Genomic DNA, 11,673 nt, shown 5'->3' on the forward strand with positions numbered 1-11,673 from the left:
TAAACAAGCAGTCAATGTTTAATCCACCACTTGAAACGGCCTTAAGTTTTTAGTTTAGTTAATGATTTTCCCTCTTATTCATCCCTGCTGCTCCTGTCATCAGTACTGTTGATGTCATCAGTACTGCTGATGTCAACACCTGGGCCTCATGTAGAAAGAGTGCGTGGATTTCAACGTGAATTCGTGTGTGAAATTCTGGCATACGCAAAAAGAAATTCAGATGTTCAAAACTGTGCGTTCGCCCAAATCCATGTACATTTGTTTAAATATCACAAACTTGGAATCGAGCCACATGCGGGAGCACAACACTCCACCCGTCTCCGCCCTCAAGTAGAAATATTTGAATATGATAATGAGGATAAACATCCAGTAAAAACTGCTCATCCTGACAAGGAACGTGGAAAAACAAGTAGAACAAACTTGTAAAGAAACATCAGTCGTCAGCTGGAGACTCCTGTCAGAAGTTGAGGCTGGAAAATAATTTATTTGGGACCTTTTCTTCTGATTTAAGCTGTAAAAGAAAACTAACGTGCTGGAGTTGTGTTGGCTGCATTGCATTATGGGTATCATAGTTCTTTGCTTTGTGTTGCGTTCCATGAAGAGTTGTGGGTTATGTTTGTATGGTGCATCATTACACACCGGTCCAAGTCTCGGCCTCCGTCACTGGGAGGAAAAACCCGTCCGGGTCTCGCCTCCGTCACCGGGAGGAGAGAACGGTTAAGGTCTCGGCCTCCGTCACCGGGAGGAGAGAACGGTTAAGGTCTCGGCCTCCGTCACCGGGAGGAGAGAACGGTTAAGGTCTCGGCCTCCGTCACCGGGAGGAGAGAACGGTTAAGGTCTTGGCCTCCGTCACCGGGAGGGAAAAACCCGTCCAGGTCTCGGCCTCCGTCACCGGGCGGAGAGACCCGTTTAGGTTTCGGCCTCCGTCACCGGGAGGAGAGACTGATCCAGGTCTCGGCCTCTACCTCTGAGTGTTAAGAGAGGGTGAAAAAAAAAGACAGGTTCCCACCTTCCTTGTGGTTGTTTGTGATATTTTTACAGTTTCACTTGTGTGTAACTTATCTGGTGATGTGGGGACTGTTGTGTCGTGAACTTATTGATGACGTCACATTTCCTCATATTCTGGACTTCAGTGCATCGCCAATGGACAAAACCTCAAACGTGCGAACGCCAGCCTTGATGTGTCAATGACCGCAACTTTTCACATTCAAATCACTTTTTGAACATCTGACATAAGGTCTTGGCCTCCGTCACCGGGAGGAGAGACCGGTTAAGGTCTTGGCCTCCGTCACCGGGAGGAGAGACCGGTTAAGGTCTTGGCCTCCGTCACCGGGAGGAGAGACCGGTTAAGGTCTTGGCCTCCGTCACCGGGAGGAGAGACCGGTTAAGGTCTTGGCCTCCGTCACCGGGAGGAGAGACCGGTTAAGGTCTTGGCCTCCGTCACCGGGAGGAGAGACCGGTTAAGGTCTTGGCCTCCGTCACCGGGAGGAGAGACCGGTTAAGGTCTCGGCCTCCGTCACCGGGAGGAGAGACCGGTTAAGGTCTCGGCCTCCGTCACCGGGAGGAGAGACCGGTTAAGGTCTCGGCCTCCGTCACCGGGAGGAGAGACCGGTTAAGGTCTCGGCCTCCGTCACCGGGAGGAGAGACCCGTTAAGGTCTCGGCCTCCGTCACCGGGAGGAGAGACCCGTTAAGGTCTCGGCCTCCGTCACCGGGAGGAGAGACCCGTTAAGGTCTCGGCCTCCGTCACCGGGAGGAGAGACCCGTTAAGGTCTCGGCCTCCGTCACCGGGAGGAGAGACCCGTTAAGGTCTCGGCCTCCGTCACCGGGAGGAGAGACCCGTTAAGGTCTCGGCCTCCGTCACCGGGAGGAGAGACCCGTTTAGGTCTCGGCCTCCGTCACCGGGAGGAGAGACCCGTTTAGGTCTCGGCCTCCGTCATCGGTCCAGGTCTCGGCCTCCGTCGCCGGGAGGAGAGACCCGTCCAGGTCTCGGCCTCGGTCGCCGGGAGGAGAGACCCGTCCAGGCCTCGGTCACCGGGAGGAGAGACCGGTCCGGCTCTCGGCCTCCGTCGCCGGGAGGAGAGACCGGTCCGGCTCTCGGCCTCCGTCGCCGGGAGGAGAGACCGGTCCGGCTCTCGGCCTCCGTCGCCGGGAGGAGAGACCGGTCCGGCTCTCGGCCTCCGTCGCCGGGAGGAGAGACCCGTCCAGGTCTCGGCCTCGGTCGCCGGGAGGAGAGACCCGTCCAGGCCTCGGTCACCGGGAGGAGAGACCGGTCCGGCTCTCGGCCTCCGTCGCCGGGAGGAGAGACCGGTCCGGCTCTCGGCCTCCGTCGCCGGGAGGAGAGACCGGTCCGGCTCTCGGCCTCCGTCGCCGGGAGGAGAGACCGGTCCGGCTCTCGGCCTCCGTCGCCGGGAGGAGAGACCGGTCCGGCTCTCGGCCTCCGTCGCCGGGAGGAGAGACCGGTCCGGGTCTCGGCCTCCGTCACCGGGAGGAGAGACCGGCCCGGGTCTCGGCCTCCGTCACCGGGAGGAGAGACCGGCCCGGGTCTCGGCCTCCGTCACCGGGAGGAGAGACCGGTCCGGCTCTCGGCCTCCGTCGCCGGGAGGAGAGACCGGTCCGGCTCTCGGCCTCCGTCGCCGGGAGGAGAGACCGGTCCGGCTCTCGGCCTCCGTCGCCGGGAGGAGAGACCCGTCCGGCTCTCGGCCTCGGTCGCCGGGAGGAGAGACCCGTCCAGGCCTCGGTCACCGGGAGGAGAGACCGGTCCGGCTCTCGGCCTCCGTCGCCGGGAGGAGAGACCGGTCCGGCTCTCGGCCTCCGTCGCCGGGAGGAGAGACCGGTCCGGCTCTCGGCCTCCGTCGCCGGGAGGAGAGACCCGTCCAGGTCTCGGCCTCTACCTCTGAGTGTTAAGAGAGGGGGGGGAAAAAGACAGGTACCCACCTTCCTTGTGGTTGTTTGATATTTTTACAGTTTCACTTGTGTGTAACTTATGTGGGGACTGTCGTGTCGTGAACTTATTGATGACGTCACATTTCCTCATATTCTGGACAAAACCTCAAACGTGCGAACGCCAGCCTTGATGTGTGAACGACCGCAACTTTTCACATTCAAATCACTTTTTGAACATCTGACCGTGAGCGTAAAAAGTGGCGTACACATTATTTGTGCGTCTCACTCTTTGTACATGAGGCCCCTGGTGTATAAAAATCCCTCTAGAAAAGTTCAGACAATTGTACATAACTTACACTAACCCTAAAACATTTCAAGTAATTGTCTTTCCAAAATTAAATTCATGTTTTGCCTCCTTTTACAGCTTGACACTGAGATTTGGTTTCCAGAGTTTTTCCTGCAAACTTTGATCCAGAGACCCAACCCTGAGGATTTATATTAATCTGTACACCACATTGACGGGTAGCATCACCTCACTGCCTTCATTTTTTAACACTAACACACACCACTGACAACTTTGATTCAGTAGAACGGTAGGTCATATTTCTGTCTTTTCGTGGTCTTTTTTCCAGCAAGCTGGGACCTGCAAGGATGCCTCGTAAGGGACGGCGTGCTGAGGCTGCCAAGAGGAAGGTGGATCTGTCCGTGGATGTTGACACTCAGCTGCTACCTACACTGTGGAATTCAGGGAAATGTATCAAGGTAGAAAAAATATCTGTAGATATTACATTCAATTTTAGACGTTTTTCATATTGTGTGTAACATGCTTGTCTTTTCAATCAGCTGTGACAGACTCCTCCGCCCAGATGCCCACCACCTGTGCTGGAGGTTTTGCTGCAGACTTAATGTTTTTGTTCGTGGATATGGTGTACAGGGTTTCCCCCAGTGATCTACAGAGGCCTGTAAGGCTTTTCCTGCTCTGTCCCCACCGGACCAACCGTTGCTGAAAAATGTTCCCTGCCAGGCCTGTTACAATAATAATAAATCAATTTGTCCCACAACAAAAGAAAACTACACCATAACGTTACCGGCCTCAATATAATGCCATATGTGTTCCATATCAGTAATTTGTGACATGTCGCCTAGCAGAGTTGGTTAATGTCATAGGCCTGTTCCCAGCCAGCAGCTTCACGTGTGCTTCATGTTTCCTGCTTGCAGGCCTCGCTCTGTTTTTCAAGAATATTTGGCCATGTGGCCACCGCTTTCATTTTTGTCGATACAACCTACCGCCTTTGTCCACACACAATCATAGGTCTGTTTGTGTCACGTTGATCGTACTTACTCCAACTAGACGACCCTGATTATAAAACGACCCTCTTTTTCAAGACTCAAGTTTGAAAAGAAACTTTTTGAACACCAAATTCAATTTTTATACAGAAAATGATTACAGTTCATGTGAAAAAAGGACTAACAATATATTTGAGAGAGGAAAAGCATGTTTTGTCATTTAAATCATCTTGAACTTTGCATCATAACATCCTCAGCTGCCAGTTTACCAGGGCAATATTCAACCCACTTTTCTCCAGATTATCAGTATGTTTCTCCATTTTCTGTTATTTCTTATTTTCTTGTCATTTCTTTCATTTTTATTTTTTTTTTAATTCTTTTTGATACCGCCATTTTTATTCTTCGTGACAGTGGTTGGCTTTGGCCTGGCCAGTTAAGTTCAGCATTTGTTTTAAAGATATCTGGTGCCATCTAGCGTTGTGATTGGGTATAATGTCTAGACCCCAAATGGAAGTCTTATTTTAATGCAAAAACACCATCTTATATTCGGGCCAATACGGTATTCCATTAGGATGTTAAATGTACTCAATTTCAGATTATGTCCATGTGTCAAAGTTTTGATTAGTTTAGTTGTGTGTAATTGATCATTTTTCAGACATTGATGAAAGCTGTGTTGGCCCTGATGTTTCACCTGCGCCAAAGGTAAGGCTTCATATATAATTGCTATATACATTTGTGTGAGGGGAAAAATGCATAGTTTTGCAGGCTTTCACCGTGTTTATTTATTTTTTTCTCTTTTCTTGTAGGTGTTGAAGCTCCAGGGCTGTCCTTCACCTGACCGGGTAATATTAAAAAAAATAATCTGTAATTGGAACCTTTTTTCAGTTTAAGTGTATCAAATCCTGTTGAACAATGTTCATAAAGTTTCACAATTGCAGTGATGATTTGATGTTTATGTAGCCGACCTGGCAGGTAAGTGCACACTGGACCAGAATTTTCTAGGTTCACGAGTAGGAGTAATGAGACGGGATTGGACACCACAATGAGTAAAAAGAACACGCAGGTAGGTTTTAGCAAATCCACTGTATTAAACACAACAAGAAAATAAACAGTTTGCCGGCATTCAGTTTTGTTCTATTAACGTGTCTTTTAAACTGGGTGCACACTAAATAAAATAAAATGTCTTCCCCAAAAATAAAAAAAGTCCTTGGCCAATGTCCTACCACGCTGTAAGGATGGTAGATGAAGAATGGAAAGGCCCCTCCAGACTCTCACATGGGTGGCTCGCCATCCCCCTCGTCAGGGAGAGAATTGACTCAAAATCCAGAATCCCAGGGAATCTAAAAAACCAAGCCTGTATTACATAATATATCAATATAGTGCTAAGTTTCTCTGTTTGCGCTTGTCCAGTTATTTGTAGAGTTCTTTGACTGTTTTGTTTTACGACCCAATATGAATCCAGTTCGGTCTTCATCTATTGAAGATAAATTAAGGTATTTATTCTTTTGGAGATGTGTTTTTTTTTTTTTTTTTTTTTTTTTTTTTTGATATTCTTTGCCTGGTTTTGGTATGATTGAAATAATGGCTTCTGCCCACGTTGGTATCTGATTTTCATTAAGAGGCCTGAAGTACCGGTAACAACTCTTTCTTAAACACCTTGTACCATTCTGCAGGATAGCCATCGCTCCCTGGAGATTTATTTTTCAATGAATTTATTGGTTTGATCTCCTCCCTTGTAATTTATGCCCTCAGTCTTTCCTTTTGCGACACGCCAATTGATGGTAAATGTAGTTGATTTAAAAAAAAAAAAGTTCTCACTACTTCCTCATTTGCAGCAAGTGGTTGTGTATACATTTTCATAAAACTTCTGAAATATTTTCTCTATACCATCCGGTTCATGTATTGTCTCATTGCTACGTGGATCCCTGATTTTCTGTATGGTACTTATTACTTGCTGTTTTTCGTATATACTGTATTTTGCTCAGAGTTTTGTTGCTCTGGGGCCAATATTATAGTAATTTTGTTTCAAATGTTTATGGTGTGCTGATTTGATCTGAAGGCAAGTGGAACGTGCTGGTTCTTTCTCCTCTTGGCCAGAGAAAATCTTGACTTTGATGGCAGTCTGGGGTTTGTAAGAGGCCTGACTGGCAAAGCTCGGGGCAGCAGCTTGGATACCACTTTTTGTATGGGGGGGGCTGAATTTCCACAGGATCTTCACTGATCTCAAGTGGGTTCTCTGCACGGTGTCTTTTATTCTTCAAATAATTTATCTTCATTTTGGTGTAATTAATTTGTTTATATATTTGTTTGTCCTCTGGTATTGTTGCTCTAATTTTCGCAGTATTGCAGAGTGGTTCAGATATGCTTATGTTTTTAAATAGTGTGATCTTAGCTATTACCTTTCCTCAAACAGCTTTCAAGGCGTCCCATAAAATATGCCGATCAACTTCTCCTTGTTCTCTTATGTGTTGCCCAATCTCCTCTTTTAATTCTTCCATAAAACCTTTATTATTGAGTATCCCCACATTTAGTCTCCAGATTGTCTCTTTTTTCCCCCCCCTGGCATTCAGATGTATTTTTAAAAACAAGGTATAATCTGATATATCCGCACCTCCAATCTTACACTCGATCACTCTGTATCTATCCCCCATATTTAAAAAGTCTATTCTAGAGTGACTTTGTTGCCGTATATTGTGTAGTCCTTAAAGTGGAGAGTCCTCCATGTCTTTCATTACCTTTTCATCTAAGGATATCTTTACAAATTTTGATATGTTTTATTTTCCTTGGTATGATTGAAATAATGGCCTCTGCCCACGTTGTGTGTGTGTGTGTGTGTATATAAATATATATATATATATTTTTTTTTTCTTTAAGAGGCCTGAAGTACCGTAACCACTCTACCTTAAACACCTTGTACCATTCCGCAGCATAGCCATTGCTCCCTGGAGATTTATTATTATTCAATGAATTTATTGTTTTGATCTCCTCCCTTGTAATTTCTGCTGTCGGTCTTTCATTTTGAGATATACCAATTGATGGTAAATCTAATTGATTTAAAGAAGTTCTCACTAATTTGCTGTGTGTGTGTGTGCATAAAACTTCTGAAATATTTTCTTTATACCATCCGGTTCATGTATTATCTCATTGCTATGTGGATCCCTAATTTTCTGTATGGTACTTATTACTTGCTGTTTTCGTATATGTTTTGGTAAGAGTTTTATTGCTCTGGGGCCAATCTCATGGTAATTCTGTTTTAAATGTTTCTGGTGTGCTGATTTGATCTGAAGGCAAGTGGAATGTGCTGGTTCTCTCTGCTCTTGGTCAGAAAGTCTTGACTTTGATGGCAGTCTGGGGTTTGTAAGAGGCCTCACTGGCAAAGCTCGGGGCAGCAACTTGGATACCACTTTGTGTATGGGGGGGCTGAATTTCCACAGGATCTTCACTGATCTCAAGTGGGGTCTCTGCACGGTGTCTTTATTCATCCAATATCTCATTTATCTTCATTTTAGTGTCCTTAATTTGTTCATATACTAGTTTGTCCTCTGGTATTGCTCTAATTCTCGCAATATTAGAGTTGTTCAGATATGCTTATGTTTTTAAATGGTGTGATCTTGGCTTTTACTTTTCCTCTAACAGCTTTCATGGCATCCCATACATTCCCTATGTATTGCCCCGATCTCTTTAATTATTCTACAAAACCTTTATTATTTAGTCTCCCGATTGTCTGTCTTTTTCCTGGCATTCAGATGTATTTTTAAAAAGGTATGATCTGATTTATCCGCCCATCCAATATTCCACTCGGTCACTCTGTATCTATCCCCCATATATAAAAAGTCTGTTCTAGAGTAACTTTGTTGCCGTATACTGTGTAGTCCTTCCCAAGAGGGTGGAGACTTCCCATATGTCTTTCATTACCTTTTCATCTAAGGATATCTTTACAAATTCTGATGTATGATTGAAATAATGGCTTCTGCCCACGTTGGTGGTATCTGATTTTTCTTTAAGAGGCCTGAAGTACCGGTAACAACTCTTTAAACACTGTACCATTGTGCAGGATAGCCATTGCTCCCTGGAGATTTATTATTTTGCAATGAATTTATTGCTTTGATAATCTTCCTTGTAATTTCTGCTGTCAGTCTTTCATTTTGCATCACACCAATTGATGGTAAATCTAATTGATTTAAAGAAGCTCTCACTACTTATTTGTAGCAAGTGGTTGTGTGTATACATTTTCCTAAAACTTCTGAAATATTTTCTCTACCATCCGGTTCATGTATTATCTCATTGCTATGTGGATCCCTAATTTTCTGTATGGTACTTATTACTTGCTGTTTTCGTATATGGTTTGCTAAGAGTTTTGTTGCTCTGGGGCCAATCTCATAGTAATTTTGTTTTAAATGTTTATGGTGTGCTGAGTTGATCTGAAGGCAAGTGGATCGTGCTGGTTCTTTCTCCTATTGGCCAGAGAAAATCTTGACTTTGATGGCAGTCTGGGGTTTGTAAGAGGCCTGACTGGCAAAGCTCGGGGCAGCAGCTTGGATACCACTTTGTGTATGGGGGGGCTGAATTTCCACAGGATCTTCACTGATCTCAAGTGGGGTCTCTGTACGGTGTCTTTTATTCATACAATAATCTCATTTGTGTGTCCTTAATTCTGTTCATATACCATTTGTTTGTCCTGTGGTATTGTTGCTCTAATTCTCGCAGTATTACAGAGTTCAGATATGCTTATGTTTTTAAATAGTCTGATCTAGGCTATTACCTTTCCTCAAACAGCTTTCAAGGCATCCTATACAATATGCAGATCAACTACTCCATTATTCTCTTTTGTATTGCCCGATCTCTTTTTAATTCTTCTACAAAACCTTTATTATTTGGTCTCCCGATTGTCTGTCTTTTTTCCTGGCATTCAGATGTAGGTCTTATGATCTGATATATCCGCCCCTCCAATCTCACACTGGATCACTCTGTATCTATCCCCCATTTATAAAAAAGTTTATTCTAGAGTCACTTTGTGTTGCCATCTACTGTGTAGTCCTTAAGAGGGTGGAGAGTCCTCCATGTCTTTCATTACCTTTTCATCTAAGGATATCTTTACAAATTTTGATACGTTTCATTTTCCTTGGTATGATTGAAATAATGGCTTCTGTCCACGTTGGTGGTATCTGATTTTTCTTTAAGAGGCCTAAAGTACCAGTAACAACTCTTCCTTAAACACCTTGTACCATTCTGCAGGATAGCCATCGCTCCCTGGAGATTTATTATTTTTCAATGAATTTATTGTTTTGATCTCCTCCCTTGTAATTTCTGCTGTCAGTCTTTCATTTTGCGATACACCAATTGATGGTAAATCTAGTTGATTTAATGTGTGTGTGTGTAAATTGTCATAGAACTTCTGAAATATTTTCTTCATACCATCCGGTTCATGTATTATCTCATTGCTATGTGGATCCCTAATTTTCTGTATGGTACTTATTACTTGCTGTTTTCGTATGTTTTATTGCTCTGGGGCCAATCTCATGGTAATTCTGTTTTAAATGTTTCTGGTGTGCTGATTTGATCTGGAGCAAGTGGACGTGCTGGTTCTTTCTCCTATTGGCCAGAGAAAGTCTTGACTTTGATGGCAGTCTGGGGTTTGTAAGAGGCCTGACTGCCAAAGCTCAGGGCAGCAGCTTGGATACCACTTTGTGTATGGGGGGGCTGAATTTCCACAGGATCTTCACTGATCTCAAGTGGGGTCTCTGTACGGTGTCTTTTATTCATACAATAATATCTCATTTATCTTCATTTTGGTGTCCTTAATTTGTTCGTATACTATGTTTGTCCTCTGGTATTGCTCTAATTCTCGCAGAGTTGTTCCGATATGCTTATGTTTTTAAATAGTGGGATCTTGGCTATTACCTTTCCTCGAACAGCCCGTACATCCCATACAATATGCAGATCAACTTCTCCATTGTTCTCTTATGTATTGCCCGATCTCCTCTTTAATTCTTCTACAAAACCTTTTGAGTATCCCCACATTTAGTCTCCCGATTGTCTGTTTTTTTTGCCTGGCATTCAGATTTATTTTTAAAAACAAGGTCTTATGACCTGATATATCCGCTGTTCCAATCTTATTCTGTATCTAACATACATGCATACATGGTCTATTCTGGAGCGTACTTTGTGTTGCCGAATAATGTGTGTAGTCCTTCTCAAGAGTGGAGACTCCTCCATATGTCTATCATTCCCATTTCTTCTAAGGATATCTTTACAAATTCTGATGTATTTTCCTTAAGCTAGTTGTATCCAAACTTATTTATGACTACATTAAAGTCCCACCCACAAATTAAAATACCCCCAGTGGTGTAAGCAGAATCAAGTAAGTTCAAGTTCACCTTTGGTGAGGCTTGAGACCCTAATGACTTTACGATGTTTGCAGCTGGGGGTGAAAGACTTGCAACAATTTTCCTCACCATTTGGGAGTCAGGAGTTGACGGGTCATTCAAGCAGAATTGTGTTTTTATCATTTATTTTGTTAATATCAAATCCATAATAACAAACTAAAATGACCAATATACTGAAAATGGAACAAAAAAAATCTTGGCCTTCTGCAGTGTAAGTTAATCTGGCGCATTGGCGCAGCAGTATGGTTGTACTCAAGGCAACAGGTCACAGAAAGCCGTAATATGTCACGGTTTGGCGTCAAGATTTTTTTTACCAAAGTACAGTCTTGTTAAAGCTTTTTTTTTTTTTTTTTGTTTTAATAAAACTTTTTTGAAAGATTTTTAAAGACCCTTAAGTTTTGACGGTAGCATACCAGATATGTGTTAATTGCTGACGCAGGTTTGTCGGGTGTTTTTTTTTTTTTTTTTTTTTTTTTTTTTTTTTTAAATGCACCGGATAATGGAACATTTTGTACACAACTGTGATGATGCAATGCCTGGTAGTGCTTAAGTGTGTTTCTAACTTCTCTCCAGTCTTGGTGTGATGAATGCTGCATAATGAAAGGTATTTATTGACTGAGTTGGACATCACTGAAGGCCTAAGTGTGAAATACACTGCCTGCCACTGGGTGTTTTACTTTGAAAGTTACAGTTAGGAATACCAAGAACCTTATCATGCATTTATTTCCATTCACTTATGTTTTTGTGTGGACCCCAGGAGGAATCGGTGAGGTATGTCAGTACCAGCTAATGGTGAACCTGATAACAATTATTAAATATGTGGCTGCACTCAAAGGAAGCGGCTGCATGACTGAGAAGAGGGCTCACTTCCATCTTTTAAATGCATCCGGCACCGGTGGTGCTGATGCAGGAGTGATACCTCTTAACATGAATCCACCTATCATTACCTGGAAAGTCATCCTGACATCTGATTGGTCCGCTACACCTGTCCCCGTCCCCCATCCTAGCATCACTCTGAACTCCCAGTCAAGGTGAGCAGACCTACTTTATTCTGTTAAGTTTATGTCTTATGGTTTTATCCTGTAAACTGTCACCTGAAAATGGTTCGGTATAACC

The sequence above is a fragment of the Cololabis saira genome, chromosome 1 (assembly GCF_033807715.1).
Source record: "Cololabis saira isolate AMF1-May2022 chromosome 1, fColSai1.1, whole genome shotgun sequence".
NCBI classification, from domain to species: Eukaryota; Metazoa; Chordata; class Actinopteri; order Beloniformes; family Belonidae; genus Cololabis; species Cololabis saira.